This window comes from Hyaena hyaena, unplaced genomic scaffold, assembly GCF_003009895.1.
Source record: "Hyaena hyaena isolate Hyena2069 unplaced genomic scaffold, ASM300989v1 scaffold_871, whole genome shotgun sequence".
Taxonomy (NCBI): domain Eukaryota; kingdom Metazoa; phylum Chordata; class Mammalia; order Carnivora; family Hyaenidae; genus Hyaena; species Hyaena hyaena.
The window spans coordinates 680449-695137 of NW_024081500.1; the positions used below are offsets into that span (position 1 = coordinate 680449).

The 14689-nt window shown below is 41.5% G+C and overlaps 1 long non-coding RNA gene across 1 annotated transcript in view; it reads left to right on the plus strand.

Annotated features, from left to right (window-relative positions):
- The window catches only part of LOC120222341, a 9691-nt gene extending 7084 nt beyond the window's left edge, over positions 1 to 2607 (plus strand). Inside the window, exon 3 of the long non-coding RNA XR_005526025.1 lies at positions 2511 to 2607. This is a non-coding gene — a long non-coding RNA (uncharacterized LOC120222341). The remainder of the gene's footprint in view (positions 1 to 2510) is intronic.
- The last annotated feature ends 12082 nt before the right edge of the window (positions 2608 to 14689 follow it).

Below are 14689 nucleotides of genomic sequence, written 5' to 3' on the forward strand. Positions count from 1 at the left end.
AAAAAAAAAAAAAAAAAAGAATCCGATGCTCAACCAACTGAGCCACCCAGGCACTGCTCTTATAAATTTTAGAATCAGCTTGTCAGTTTCCACAAAACACCTGCTAGGATATTGGTTTTATTGCATTAGCTCTATTAATTTGGGGAATAATCAACATTTGTATATAGTAGAATTTTCTAGTCTAGGTTCATGGCGTATTCTTGGATTTATTTACATTATCTTTAATGTGTTTGAATAGAGTTTTATGGTTTTCAATATTGAGATCTTGCACATCCTTTTAAGAATTACTGCTAGGCATTTGCTGTTTTGATACTATTATGAATGGATTATTATTTAATTTCATTTTCTAGTAGTTGACTACCAGTAGGCTACTATTGAAATACAGTTGATTTATCAATACTAATCTTATGGTCAGTGACCTTGAGAAATTCATTTATGAATTCTAATAGTTTATAATTCTCACAGATTTTCTACTTTCAAAATCATGTCTTCTGTGAATGATAAATTTCTTCCTTTTTAATTCTTTTGCCTCTCATTTCTTTTTCTTGCCCAGTTGCATTTAGGGTCTTCAGTACCATTTGAATAGAAATGGTGATAGGTATCCTTGCCTCATTCTTACCTCAGTGTAAAAAATTTCAGTATTTCACCATTAAATGTAATGTTTGCTTCAGGTTTTATATGCTGTTGTTTTTGTTTTTTAGAGAGAGTGCACATGTGCAAGTGGGTGAGGGGCAGAGAGAGAGGGAGAGAATACCAAGCAGGCTCTGCAGTGTCAGCATGGAGCCCATTGTGGGACTCGATCTCACAAACCATGAGATTATGACCTGAGCCAAAGGCAAGAGTGAGATGACTGAACCACCCAGGTGCCCCTATGGATATTATTTTTTCAGATTAAGACAGATTACTTATATTCCTAATTTGCTAAGAGTTTTCATCATTAAAGGGTGGTAAATTTTATTATGTGCTTTATTCCTTGATCTTTTGATGTTTTGTTACAAAAAATTTCAGACGTACAGAAAAGTTGAAAGAATTTTTCAATGAACACCTGCATACCAACTAACTAAATCCTATAATTAGTGTTTCACTTGCTTGATCACCTATGTGATATTATGATGCATAAGAAATATACATTTGGTCACTCAGATGACCAAAATACATTTCTTGTGTATATTCGGTCTTATCCACAGTTCATGGCTCATAGCTCCCCAAATCCTTGGAATTTCCTAAATACTGAGAGCAGTGTCTTTTGTTATGTGAATCATGACTTCTGGAAGCATCCAAGGATGAGGGCTGGTTGCCAGGAAAATCAATCATGTGATGAGAGGGCTGGAACTTTCAGTCACACCCCCTGACCTAAAGGAATGGGAAAAGGGCAAGAGATTGAATCAGTTGCCAGCGGCCAATGATTTAATCAGTTGTGCCCGTGCAATGAAGGCTTCATAAAATCCCAAAAGGAGAGTGTTTGGACAGCTTCCCGGTTGATGGACACGTAGGGACTGGGGAGGGCGGGTGCACCTGGAGGCCTATGGAGGCTCCATGTCCTCTTCCCACACCTGGTCCTATGCCTCCCTTTCACTTGGCTCTCCCCATGTTGTATCCTTTTATGGTAAACTCTTAATCTAGAAAGTAAAATGTTTCTCTGAGTTCTTTCAGCTGTTCTAGCAAATTAATTGAACCTGAAGTAGAAGTTTTGGGAACCTCTGATTTATAGCCAGTCAGTCAGCAGTACAGGTGACAATCTGGACTTGTGACTGGCGTCTGAAGTGGGGGAGGGGAAAGGCAGTCTTATGGGACTGACCCCTTAAAGTGTGGAACCTGATGCTATGTGCAGGTACCTAATGTCAGAATTAAATTGAATTGTAGGACACTGAGCTGGTGTCCCAAGGATTGCTTATCATTTTTATGAGGAAACCACCTCCCTGCCATGTTAGAAATTGGGTCTCAGAATATCAGAAGATTTTCTTTTATTTAGCCATCCCTTTCTCCCTTGATTTTTAAATATGTTTTGAAGTAAATTTCAAACATTAGGGGCGCCTGGGTAGCCTATTTGGTTAAGCATCTGACTCTTGGTTTCAGCTCAGGTCGTGATCTCACAGTTCATGAGTTCAAGCCTTGCATTGGGCTCTGGGCTGACATTGTGGAGCCTGCTTAGGATTCTTTTTGTCTCTCTCTATGCCTCTCCCCAACTTGCTCTCTCTGTCTCTCAAAATAAATAAATAAGCTTAAAAAATATTTTTTAAAAATTAGTCATCTTCCCCCTAAATACTCCAGCATGTATATTATTAACTAGAGTTTAATATTTGTTTATAGTACTTTTGTTTACTTTGAAGTAAAATTTATATACAACAAATTGTACGAATCTTAATGAACCATTCAGTAGTTTTGACATATGTGTGCTCACTGGTGTGACAAATTTTTCATGGATCCATTGTCTTGATGATAAGATTTTTATCCTTGAGGCGTCTGGGTGGCTCAGTTGGTTAAGTGTGTGACTCTTGATATCACCCCAGGTTATGAGCTTGCAGTTTGGGAGATCTGCACATCGATCTCTGCACTAACAGCACGGAGCCGGCTTGGGATTCTCTTCCCTCTCTCTCTGCCCAACTCATGCTCATTCTGTCTCTCTCAAAAGTAAATAAATAAACTAAAAAAAAAAAATTTTTATCCTTGATTCTGTCAGTGTGGTGAGTTACATGGGTTGACTTTTGAATGGCAGGATATTTTTAATGAGCTTTAAGTTTCTTCCGTTAGGTACAAGGCAAAATTAGATTCACCAAACCTTGGGTCGATAATGTATTGTGAAAATGATCATAATAAATTCATGTGCATTTTTTCCCCATACCATTGAGTGAAAAATCACTTGGAACAAGAACGTGTCATTGGAGGTAACACCGTCACTTAAGGATGTGGCTGTGCACTTCATGTCAGAGGACTGGCAGCTGCTGGGTGTGGTCCACAGGAGGCTGTACTGGGACGTAATGCTGGACGCTTACAGCAACCTCAGATCAGTGGGCAAGGACTATGGTGACCCCCAGTCTGTTGCCATTTCTTTCTTCACTGCTGGTATTTATAAGTTCCCTGAGGTATTTAATGTCTTTGAACAAGGATTTATAAATGGTAGAACCTTTGTGTCTGTCTGAATGTGGTGAGGGGAGCACACTCTCACCTCCCAAGGCAAAGTGTTTCACAGGGCACGTGGGTGGCTCAGTCAGTTAAGCGTCCACCGACTCTTGGTTTTAGCTCAGGTTGTCACCTCACGGTTCATGGGTTTGAGCCCCACATTAGGCTTTGCACTGGCAGTGTGGAGCCTGCTTGGGATTCTCTCTCTCTCTCTCTCTCTCTCTCTCTCTCTCTCACCCTCTCTCACCCCCCCCTTTTTGCCCCTCCCCCATTGGTGCTGTCTCTGTCTCTCTAAAAATAAATAAACTTTTTAAAAAAAGGTTTTTACTTTGCTGAGGTGCTGACTCTGAAACAGCCGCTTCCTCTTTCTTCAGAGGTTCTGAAGACCAAGCTCTTGACTCCATGTTTAGCCATAATCAAATCATTAGGCTTCCCAACTAGCAGAGTCCTCCAGCTGGAGCAGGGATCCCTGCCATGGATTGTAAAGGAGGAAGTCAGCAGTAAGGACCATCTGCGGGAATGGATAACAGCCAGGCGGATGAGTGAAAACCTAAGGAGCCCGCATTGGACTCTGCACTGACAGCTCAGAGCCTGTTTGGGATTCTGTCTCCCTCTCTCTCTCTCTCTCTCTCTCTGCCCCTCCCCTGCTCTTTCTCCATCTCTCTTTCTCAAAAATAAATAAATAAAACATTAAAAAAAAAAGAAATGAGATTTTGTAAAGGTAGTAAATGTCAAAGATCTTTTAACGATATGCCATAACTCCTTCTCTACCAGAGAAGTCACACAGGGCAGAAACCCTATGGATACAGTGAATGCAGAAAATTTTTCTCCCAGAAATAACAGCTCATGGTACACCAGAGAATTCATACAGGAGAAAAAAAAGTATGAATATGACGGATGTCTGGAAGCTTTTATTCGGAAAGTGGAGCGTATTTTATATACGAGAACTCATCCAGGAGAGAAACCCCATGAATGTAACGAATGTCAGAAAACCTTCATTACTAAGCCACATCTTGTGAAGCATGAGAGAACTCATACAGATGAGAAACCCTATGGCTGTAAGGAATGTGGAAGAACTTTCTCTCAAGTTTAGTCTCATTTTACCTCACAAAATGCAAACCACAGGAAAGCCCAGTGAATGCAGTCAGTGTCAGAGAGCTGTCATCCATAGGTCACAGCTCATTGAACACCAAAGACCTCACCCTGGAGAAGAAACCTTTTCATGTAAAGAGTGTTAGAAGGCTTTCATCGAGAAGTCAGAGCTCACTTTCTATCAGAGAATTCATACTGGGGAGTAACCTTACTACTGCAGTCAGCATCGGAAAGCCTTTGAGCAGCAGTCAGAACTCGTTTTACATCAGAGAGTTCTGATGTAACTTCCCTCTGTAATGGGGAGAAGGGAGAATGGGGAGAGGGGAGAAGACTTCCCTCTGTAATGAATGCCAGAAAGCCGTCAGTTCCAAATCAACACCCGCTCTACACCAGAGCGCACACGTGGGAGAGAAACCCTGCAGACACAGTGGCTGTGGGCAAGTTTTCTCACAGAAGGCACAACTCCCTGTCCATCAAAGAACCCACCCAGGAGAGACACCCTGTGAAGGCAGTAACTGTCAGAAAGCCTTCAGCCGTAAGTCCCCTCTCATCATACAGGGGAGGACCCATGCAGGAGCAAAGCCCTGTGGATGCAGGGAACGTGGGAAAACGTCCGCCTGGAAGCCTGGTCCAAGTAGGCATCAAAGGTCACGTATAAGAGAGAGACCCTGCAGACGCAGTGAGTGTGTGCAAGCCTTTCGAGTCAAGTCACCCTTCGGTAGACACCACAGACGGCATATAGCAGGAAATCAGATGGATATGGGGAAAATGAGGGAGCCTTTAAGGCATATGAGTGATAATTCTTATGGTGACTAAAGAGAAACTTCCACTCAGATGTTTATTTTCGTAGAGAGCTGAAATGAGAACTCTAGTGCAGTAAATAAATATGACCAAACTGGGGCGGCTCAGTGGTTTCGTCAGTTAAGCACCCTACTTCAGCTCAGGTCATGATCTCCCAGTTCATGGGTTTGAGCCCACATCAGGCTCTGTGCTGACAGTTCAGAGCCTGGAACCTGCTTCAGATTCTGTGCCTCCCTCTCTCTGCCCCTCCCCACTCGTACTCTGTCTCTCAATAATAAACATTAAAAATGTGTTTTAAATAAATATGACAAAATCTTCAATAATAACCTGTAGTGCATTGTTCATCAGGGAAAATGCATACATGGGAGAAACTGAATTCAGCAAATGTCCAAAAGTTTTTCACATAGAAGTGTTAGCAGGCGCTTGGAAGGCTCAGTCGGTTAAGTGTCTGACTAGATTTCGGCTCAGGTCATGATCTCGAGGCCATGGGAGAGAGCCCAAGCCCTGCACATCCTGCTCTATGCTGGATGTGGAGTCTGCTTGAGAGTCTCTCTCTTTCTCTCTCTCTGCCCCTCCCCAGCTTGGGTGCATGTGTATGCACTCTCTCTCTAAAAAATATATAAATAAAAATTTGAGAGAGAGAGAAAGAGCACAGCAGAGCAGAGACAGAGAGAGAGGGGGACAGAAGGTCCGAAGTGGGCTCTGCACTGACAGCAGTGACCTCGATGTATATATATAAAATGACCTACACTTCTTGAGTTTTCACAAATTTACTACATTCACAGTGGCTGTCTTTTTGTTGTACGACGAATGTACTACCATTTCTTTTTAAAATAAAATAAAATAAAATAAAATAAAATAAAATAAAATAAAATAAAATAAAAATCTAAGGGGCCCTGGGTAGCTCAGTCAGTTAAGCATCTGACTCTTGATTTCAACTCAGGTCATAACCTCGCAGTTCGTGAGATGGAGACCTGCAAGACTCTTCATGGAGCCTGCCTGGGCTTCTCTCTCTTCCTCCCTCTCTGCCCTTCCCCAAGAACATGCATGCCTACACACTTTCTTTCTTTTTTTTTTTAAATAAATAAATAAACATTTAAAAAATTAAAATCTAAATGAATAAAATGGTATAAACAAATCTGTTTCTTATATATAGTAAAACTATAAAGAATAGTAGGGGAATGCTAGACATAGAATTTAGGATAGTAGTTACTTATGGGTGTAAAAGGAAAATTTGGGCAAAAGCAAAGCTTTCACAGCATTGATAGTATTCTCTCGATGGAGCCTTCACTAATTTTTTTTCTCTTACATATGTATAATAGTCCTTTGTATGAAATATAATTTCATAAAGTACTAATCTGTGGATAAAATATCAACACATCACTTTCTTTTGTTTTCACTGTGATTCCTGATATAGAAGATGTTGGGGTTCAGAGCCGATGGTCAAGAAACCATTCTTGAGATGCCTAAGGTGCAAAGAGGTGCTTTTATTAAAGCAGGACCTGTGGGCAGGAAGAGCTACACTGGAGTTTTAACAAGAGACTTGTAGGGGCGCCTGGGTGGCTCAGTTGGTTAAGCATCCGACTTCAGCTCAGGTCATGATCTCATGGTTCGTGGGTTCGAGCCCTGCATTGGGCTCTGTGCTGACAGCTAGCTCAGAGCCTGGAGCCTGTTTTGGATTCTGTGTCTCCCTCTCTCTCTGACCCTCTCCTGCTCATGCTGTCTCTCTCTCTCTCAGAAATAAATAAAACATTTAAAAAAATTTTAACAGGTGACTTGTATAATTTTTTTTTGGTTTAAAAAAATTTTTTTAATGTTCATTTATTTTTAGAGAGAGAGACAGAGCGTGAGCAGGGGAGGGTGGGGGAGAGAGAGAGGGAGATACAGAATCTAAAGCAGGCTTCAGGTTCTGAGGTGTCAGCACAGAGCCTAACATAGGGCTCGAACTCTCTCTTGACCTGAGCCGAAGTCAGATGCTTAACAGACTGAGCCACCCAGACATTCCTATACTTTCAAATTGGGAGGGGGTTAGGGACAGCACAGGCTTTCAAGGTATTTTGGAAAAAAAGTTTTCCAGGACCTTGAAGGAGCTAAGTGTTGTTCCGAAAAGGTCATTTATTACTGTCTAAAAAAATCTTAGTCATGAGACCCTTCTGATTTATATCAGTGAGCCATATGCTTGGAGGATGATCGCTAACATATATTTTGGGTATAGAAATAAAAGAAGTTTCCAGAGGAATTTGTATATATTAAAGTAGACTTACAGGATCCTTAGGGGCGGGGGTGGGGGGTGGGTGGAGCTAAGGTTGCCTTTTGCCTTGAGCAGAGTGTCGTCCAGGCAGCTAAGCTCCTAGAGGAAGGTCACTCTGCCTAGTTCAAGGACTTATATCAATGGGCTGTAGGCAGTGAGGAAATTTAATTTTTCATTTACCTTTGTTTCTCACATCAAAACCTACTTGACAAAAAGTGTCTAACCCAAGTACTTGTAATCAGTACTTAACTGTATTTGAACAGTAAGATTTCATAGTGTCTTTCCATTATTTTTATCATCATAGGAATTTCATGAAGTGTCTGACAATAATGCTTATTATTAATAATAATTAATAAGAACACCCTTGTTATACTAGTCAAATACTTACAAGAATTGCACACGGACATTTTGGAGCAGTAAGAAATAAGTTGGCTTCCTTTTTGTTTCACTGCAAATTTCCACAAGACAAAATCATTAGAAACCAAGCTTTTTATTGTTTTAAAGCAATAATGGGGCGCCTGGCTGGCTCAGTCATAAAGCATGTGAACTCTTCATCTCAGGGTTGTGAGTTCAAGCCCCTCACACATTGGGGGTAGAGATTACTTTAAAAAAAAATAAAGGAAATTGCAGAAAACATACATGAATACACCACAGTTTATCTACCCGCCTATGAATGCACTCCTGGGTTTTTTCCAGTTGGGGGCTATTATAAATAAAGCTACTGTGGGGTGCCTGAGAGGCCCAGTTGGTTAAGTGTCCAACTTCAGCTCAGGCCATGATCTCGCAGTCTGTGAGTTTGAGCCCCACATCAGGCTCTGTGCTGATAGCTCAGAGCCTAGAGCCTGCTTTGGATTCTGTGTCTCCCTCTCTTTCTCTGGCCCTCTACCACTTATTCTCACTCTCTCTCTCAAAAATAAATAATCATTAATTTTTTTTTCTTTAATATATAGTTTTAGGAGCGCCTGACTGGCTCAGTCATTTGAACATCTTCAGCTCAGACCATGATTTCATGGTTCCTGAATTCAAGCACCCTGTGGGGTTCTGTGCTAACAGTGCAGAGCATACTTCAGATTCTGTGTCTCTTCTCTCGGCCCTCCCCCACATGCATTCGCTCTGTCTCTCAAAAATAAGCATTAGAAAACACGTTTTAATAAATAAAATAAATAAAATACGTGGTTTTGTTATGATCTAACTGACATGCAGCATAGTATAAGTTTACGGTGTACTGCACGGTGGTCTGGCTTACATGTGTTGTGGAATCATCACCACAGTAAACTGACTAGTCCATCATCTCTTAGATGCAATAAAGAGAAAGCAAAAAAAGAAAAAAAAATTTCCCTTGTGACGAGAGCTCTTAGGATTTGCCCTCTTAACAACTTTCAAGTACACCATACGGTAGTGTTCCCCATCGTCATCGAGGTGTCCGTTCCATCCCTGGTACTTCATCTAGTTACTGGAAGTTTATACATTTGGCCACTTGCCTCTAATTCTCCTGCCCCTGTCCCCACTGTCAGTGGATCTCTTTCTCTATGAGTTTGATGGTTTTTGTTTTTAGATTCCACATTTATGTGAGATTATACAGCGCTTGTCTTCCTCTGATTTATTCACTTAGCATAGTGCCCTCAAGGTCTATCCTTCTTGTAGCAAATAGATGGCAGGATAAAAATAGAATATGTAGCTTGCTAATCTGTGTTTTTAACTACTTCCCTGGCTGGCTCTATTGTGGCCACAGCATTATGGAAAAATTGCCACAGATGGTATTTGGAGAAGATATTTTGCGGAGGAGGGGGGAGGCTGGGAATACAAGGGCAAACAGCATAAAGCAGTTATAACGTGTTTTCTTCAGTCTAGTAACAGTGAGGAGTGAGGTGAGGGCCAGTCTGTGGAATGCACATTCGGATGGATGAGGATATCCCGGATTTCTTGGAAGGTTGTTTGTTCAGGGGGCCCTAGAAAACTCACTCTGGAGAAGCTGACAGGGAGGCGGCAAGTTCAGACTCTCCCAGTGGGGATGGAGATTCTGCCAAACTTCCGCTTCCTTAGTTGTGCCATAGTTCTGAGCAACCATTAGGTGGGGTTCGTGTGTTGTTGTGTTTTAAATTGTATCTATTTTTGAGAGAGAGAGCATGGCAGCGGTAGAGAGGGAGGGAGGAAGAGAGGGAGAGAGAGAGAGAGAGAGAGAGAATCCCAAGGAGGCTCTGCACTGCCAACACGGAGCCTAGTGCGAGGCTCAAACTCACACACTATGAGATCACAACCTGGGCCAAAGTCCGATCCTTAACCAACTGAGCCACCCAGGGACCCCACTGGAGGTTGTGTTCTAACTCAAGTTTTCATTAGCTCTTGTACAAATAAAACAGAAGTGGCATCAACTTCAGGTCAGGCCTGAGTTGTTTTGCTTGTTGTCCCTTTGATCTCCCAGATTTCTCTCTTCTAATAAGCCCAATTTTAAAAATTTTTTAAAATGTTTATTTTTGAGAGGAAAAAAAAGAGAGACAGAGCACAAGTGGGGGAGGGACAGAGAGAGACAGAGACACAGACTCTGAAGCAGGCTCCAGGCTCTGAGCTGTCAGCACAGAGCCAGACGCGGGCCGGAACCCATGGACGGTGAGATCATGACCTGAGCCGAAGTCGGACGCCCAGCTGACTGAGCCACCCTGGCGCCCCCTCCGGGATTATTTCTAATCAAATATCATATATCATGTCATTTTTCCCCTTAAATATTTTAGTATGTATTTATAACAGATAAGGATTTAAAAAGATTATAGCCACCATCACACCCAACAATTAACAATGACTTTTTAAGTATATTAGGGTTCTTCAAAGAAACAGAGCCAATAGGTTGTGTGGGTGTGAGTGTGTGATTTATTGTGAGGTATCTGCTCATGTGATTAAGGAGGCTGAGAATTTGGAGTTGGAAGGGGTGAGCAAGGTATGTTTCTGATCACTCGCTCGTTAGCTGTTCCCAAGAACCTCTCCTTTTAGAATAGAATATTGACAGGCTTACCTCGTCTGCCACTTCAAGACCAAAGCAGCTCCAGAGGGTCTTGAACAAGATATTGGGGACAGCAACCTTTCTGTCAAGATTTATTTTGCTGGGGCGCCTGAGTGGCTCAACCAACTTCAGCTCAGATCATGATCTCATGGTTCATGAGTTGGAGCCCCACATCATGGGCTCTGGATTGAGAGCACAAAGCCTACTTGGGATTCTCTTTCCCTCTCTCTCCCTCCTTCTCTGCGCCTCCCCTGGTCATGGTCTCTCTCTCTCTCTCTCAAAAATAAATAAACATTAAAAAAATTTTTTTTATTTTGTTAACTGAACTGCCCACATTGCTCTACTAAGAGCTGCCTCACCACCCCAGAAAAAGACCATTTGTTCTTGGGTGTGGACTTAACCTGTGTTTCTGAGATCTGATGCTAGTTCTTATTCTGTTCTCTTGTAACGAGAGCACTTATCCAACTGCTTGCTAATCATCAGAGGAATCTGATTGTACACACAGTTACCGGAGGGCTTTGTGAATAAATACAGATTCCTGCATTTGGTACCAGACTCCATCGATCAGATGGCCTGATGCTGCAGTGACCTAAGCCATATTTAAAAACATACCACCCCAGGTGATTCTGACGGAACAGCATCAGTCATAGATCTACATTTGGGAAATAGTTACCTAGATGATATTTGGAGCCAGGAGAGCCATGAGGTGGAAACACAAGGAAAAAATGCAGTTGCCCAATCTTCAGTGTCCCACGATTATGAGACATTCACACGAGTCTCTTTTTTTATCTAGTAGCGAGTTTACCTAGTATTGAGGGTGGGACGAGATACAGGAATCACACCCACTCTCCTATCTCTGGAATGTACATTCTGGAATGAATCAGGGGACTTCCTAGATTACAAAACAGATTTCCTTGTTCCGATATACTTGGGAAATTCACTTTGGGGGAACTCACCAGGGAGAGAATCTTCTAGATTCTTCTAGAGGTCTCTCCCAGTGAGGTTAGGTTGTAGAGCTGAGGAGGCGGCCAGACTCCTGTTTCTTTGCTTCGTTTCCGGGAAGCCACAAGGTGGAGCTAGATTTCTAAGTCTGTGTTCTTTAGCGCTTGAAGGACACAAAAGCTGTGATTGTTCACAGCTGCTTCCTTTTGACCCCTCAGCTCTCCCTGTCCTAATAAATCCAAATTTAGAGAACTGCAGTGTCTCTGTGATTGGGCTGCCCTACTTGAAGCAGCCTAAATCCAGAAGCTATGAAACTTTCCTAGTATGAAGGAAACGGGATCTGAATTCCCGTGAACTGTTAAAAGAATAAATTGGATTTTAGCAAACTTAAGGGCAAAAACAGATAAAAGCTAAACATGGAGATTAACACAGTTGCATAAAAGAGATCCCCATGTACCACTAGCAACATAGATCACAGCATTCCAGAAGCCATCAGCTGCAACATATGTTTTCCTTATTGGTTTCTCTCCTTTCTTCCAGTTACATAACCAATATCTTGATTATGGCAATCAGTTCATCACTTTCCTTAGTAATTGTACTACATAGGTCTATATCTCTAAACTGTACAGTTGAGGGGCGTCTGGGTGTCTCAGTCGTTTTAAGTGTCCTTGATTTGGTCATGATCTCATGGTTCGTGGGTTTGAGCCTCCTGTCCGTGCAGAGCCTGCTTGGGATTCTCTCTGCCCTCCTCTGCTTGTGCTCTCTCCCTCTCTAAAGAAATAAGTAAGTAAGTAAATAAATAAAAATAAACTATAGTTCAACTTTATTAATTAAAAAATTTAAAAACGTAAATGGAACGCTGTACATACTATTGTCTTTTCATTTTGTCTATGTGATATATCTTAGATTCATGTTGTGGTTTTTAAATATTTTATAGCTGGATAGTAATTTACTATTACTACACTTTATTCTGTTAATGAACTTTAGGGTTGTTTATAGTTTGGGGTTATAGTAAACAATTCTACAGTGAACATTTGTGAAAACGTGTGCTGTTGACATGAATAAAATTGAGGGTATGTGGGATTGCTGGATATAGGAGTCTTTTTTTTTTTTTTTTAGATTTTTTTATTTTTAAGTGATCTCTATCTACACTGAGCATGGGACTCAAATTTACAACCCTGAGATCAAGAGTAGCATGCTCTTCTGAGTGAGCCAGGAGGTGACTTTTTTTTTTCTTAAAAAAGTCTTAACAGGAATTTCAAGTTTTCACAAATGTAAATAAAATTATATAATGAATCCACAAGATTCACGGATTATAAATATTTTGCTGATTTCATTTTCTTTTCCCCCTTGTTCCTACTCTGGAATATTGAAAAGCAAATGTAAAATATTCTATCATAAATTACTTCATTCTGTATCTCTAAACAGATGGGGGCTTTGCAAATAACCACAATAACACTAACACACCCAAACAAACAAGAATTCTTTATTTTTTTAACGTTTCTTTATTTTTGAGAGACAGAGAGCAACAGAGAACGAGCAGGGGAAGGGCAGAGAGAGAGGGAGACACAGACTCCGAAGCATGCTCCAGGCTCTGAGCTATCAGCACAGAGCCCAATGTGGGTGTCAGACCCACAAATCATGAGATCATGACCTGAGCCGAAGTCGGATGCTTAACCGATTGAGCCATCCAGGTGCCCCAATAATTCTTTAACTGGACTGATCTTTCTTGGCCACCCTAATCAGGTTTCCACATATACACCAAGAAGAGTTGTTTTCCTAAGAGATGTAGCAATGGACTTTATAGCCCCAGCAATAAATAAGAGCAAGAAAATCAACTAAATTATATGTTATCTTTTAATTTACCCTATAGATAAACCGACACACATGCAAAGGGACATGTGTTTGCATAGTTATTCATAGTAACCTTGTTGGTAACAGCAAAAGATATTAAAAACAATTTAACCAAAAGGCCAGAGAAGTGATCAGAAACAATTCAAATGGTCATTAATATGTAACTGATTTAATAAGTCTGTTACATCAATCCAATGGAATAGAAGCATTAAAAAGAATGAGGAAGCTCTTTATGTGCTGAGAGGATGCGGCCGTAGCGTCTTATTGCCCATAATTTACTTGCATCTATCTGAAAGGATGGCTGAGAAAAGTATTATTTTAGATGGATGAATTCCCACCTACTTCTTGTAATGGAAGGGGATCAATATTGGGTAGGAAGCTGGCAGTCTCTACCACATTCTACCCTTCTGTCCCCTCAACACCCCTGTATTCTCTTCCAAACAAAAGTAGTCCCATGCTTCCCAAGGGCAACAGCCCTAATGGTTTATTTCAGAGTTTAATTCAATCAGGTCTAGAAGTGTTTCTTTGTCATAAGCATTCCATAAACTTAAAAGAATCCTCAGCTTCCAGAGACCCAATACACAATGGTACAGTAGGAACTGGGCATACACAATGAAAACTTCCAAGGAGGGGGCACCTGGGTGGCTCAATTAGTTAAGCACCCGACTTCAGCTTGGGTCATGATCTCATGGTCCACAGGTTGGAGCCCCGTGTTGGGTTCTGTGCTGACAGCTCAGAGCCTGGAGCCTGCTTCCGATTCTCTGTCTCTCTCTGCCCCTCCCCTGCTCACGCTCTGTCTCTTTCTCTCAAAATAATAAATAAACATTAAAAAGTTAAAAAAGAAAACTTCCAATGAGGAACAGAAAAATAGGATATAGCAGGCACTATCATATTATGAATAACCAAGGCCAGTGAGCAGGAATAGTAAGAATTCCCTGCCCAGCGAAGGAAGTTTCTTTTTTTTTTAATAATGTTTATTTATTTTTGAGAGAGAGAGACAGTGTGAGCTAGTGAGGGGCAGAGAGAGAGAGACAGACAGACAGACAGGATCTGAAACAGGCTCTAGGCTCTGAGCTGTCAGCACAGAACCTGATGCAGGGCTTGGACTCAAGAACTGTAAGATCATGACCAGAAGTGAAGTCAGACGCCCAACCAACTGAGCCACCGCCCTGAAGGAAATTTCTTAATTTGCCAGTTTTGAAGCACTGGTTCTATTGAGGGGATGTATACCATCCTTTGTGGCTCCTAGCTTTGCACTCTTGCATTTCTTACTTGTTCCTTATTTTCTATGGCCACACCTTAGTTGGACACTGAAGAGTGTACATTTCTTAGGAACTAAAAAGCATTTCTAGGAGTCAAAAAATGCAGATGAAATGGGTATACTGCTCTGGAAATGCAAAATGTTAGGGGTGATATGAGCAAAAAGATGAAGGAGGATGACAGGAAAGCAGTGAATTTGGTGAAGGACTTTTGAATTTTTTAAAAAAAATTTTTTTTGATGTTTTATTTATTTCTGGGAGAGAGAGAGAGAGAGAGACAGCGTGAGCAGGGGAGGGTCAGAGAGAGAGGGAGTCACAGACTGAAACAGGCTCCAGGCTCCGAGCTGGCAGTCAGCACAGAGCCCGACGCGGGGC